Genomic DNA, 2,084 nt, shown 5'->3' with positions numbered 1-2,084 from the left:
TATATATATATATTATATATATATATATATATATATTGCCGGCCAAGAAAGTTAGTTAGAGCCTTTTTGGCCCTAGAAGATGGTGAAAGTATGGAAAATTCCCTCTACTACTTGAGTAGGATGATGACCCCAAATGAGATGAAGTATTCTTTGATCGAAAAGTTGTGTCTAGAATTGGTTTTCGCAATTCAAAAGCTGAAGCACTACTTTCAAGCTCATGTCATCCGCCTCATCTCAAGGGAGAACCCGATCAAGTTTGTTATGTCAAAACTCGTCCTCAATGATCGATTAGCAAGGTGGTATCTCCAATTTTAACAATTCGAGATTGTGTACATCCCAAAAAAAGCTGTGAAAGGACAAGCTTTGGCAGATTTCTTGGCGGATCATCCAATACCCGATGATAGGGAGTTGGCTGGAGAACCACCAGATGAGGATGCAATGGTCATCGAAGTACAACCACCTTGGAAAATGTATTTTGATGGTATCGCACATCGTGAAGGAGCTAGCACACGTGTCGTATTTGTCACTTCTCAAGGAGAGGTCTTGCTATATTCCTTCACCTCAACACAACATTGCTCCAATAACGTTGCAGAATATCAAGCACTCATACTTGGGCTTGCAATGGCCGTTGATATGAGACAACTCCAATTATATATTTCTGTAGACTCTGAGGTAGCTACGAGGTTAAAAAGCCAAAATTACGTCCTTATCATGATTATGCGCAAAAATTGATGGCTTGGCAATGTAACTCTTCAGCATGTGCCAAGGAAGGAAAACAGGAAAGCTGGCGCCTTAGTTGCTCTAGCTTCGACATTGACTCTACCCAGCCAGACACAAATCACTATGTGCCAAAAATGGATAGTACCACCAGATGAGAACGAGGACAAAGAAAGAAAGCTCCAGCATTTGGTAGCCATCACTGAAGCTGAGAAGGTTGATTGGTGATAAACCACGATCGACTACTTATGTTATGGGATACTTCCATAAGATCCAAGGAGAAAGATAAAATCCGTTGGTGTGCCCCTCGCTTCCTTTACTATAAAGCCACTTTTTATCGAAGATCATTTGAGGGAGTTCTCTTGCGTTATTTAGCGGAAGATGAAGCAACTCAAGCTATACAAGAGGCATACTTTGGAGTTAGTGGATCACATCAATCTGGGCCGAAGCTCTACTTCCACATTAAGAGGATGGGTTACTACTGGCCGACAATGGTGAAAGATTTCTTAGATTATGCTCGAAGATGCAAGGCTTGCCAGTTTCATGCAAATTTTATACACTAACCACCTTAAATATTACACCCTACTGTTGCATCTTGGCCATTTTACGCTTGGGGATTAGATGTTCTTGGACCACTTCCAAAATCTGCTGGAGGACATCTATACATCTTGGCTGCAACTGATTATTTCTCAAAATGGGCCGAGGTAGTCGCTCTCAAGGAAGTGAAGAAGGAGAATGTTGCAAACTTCATTCGAGTGAACATCATCTATCGTTTCAGCATTCCTAGTTATATAATAACAGATAATGGAAAGTCGTTCGATAACAAATTGATAACCAAGATCTGTGACCTTTTTGTCTTCAAGCAACGTAATTTGTTATCGTATTATGTTGCTGCAAATGGACTAGCCGAAGCATTTAACAAGACACATTGAAACTTTTTAAAGAAGGTCGTCTCCAAATCTTAAAGAGATTGGCATGACATAATGCAAGAAGCTTTATGGGCATATCGGATGACTCATCGCACGCCGACACGAGAAACTCCTTATTCATTTGTTTATGGAGTCGAAGCAGTTCTTCCTCTTGAGCGTCAAATACCATCCTTGCGACTCGCTGTCCAAGAAGGTCTTACTGAAGAAGAAAACGCTCATCTGCGCCTTGAAGAACTAGAGTCTCTTGATGAAAGAAGGCTAGAAGCTCAACAAAGTCTCTAATGTTATCAAGCTCGTCTTTCTCGTGCTTTCAACAAAAAGGTTCACTTGAGATCCTTCCAAGTTGGCGATCAAGTTCTTGCAGTAAGAAGGCCTATTATTACCTCTGTAAATCTGGGGGCAAATTCACTTCAAAATGGGATGGTCCATATGTTGTGC

This window comes from Nicotiana attenuata, unplaced genomic scaffold (assembly GCF_001879085.1).
Source record: "Nicotiana attenuata strain UT unplaced genomic scaffold, NIATTr2, whole genome shotgun sequence".
Classification (NCBI taxonomy): domain Eukaryota; kingdom Viridiplantae; phylum Streptophyta; class Magnoliopsida; order Solanales; family Solanaceae; genus Nicotiana; species Nicotiana attenuata.
This window is presented reverse-complemented; position numbering follows the sequence as displayed.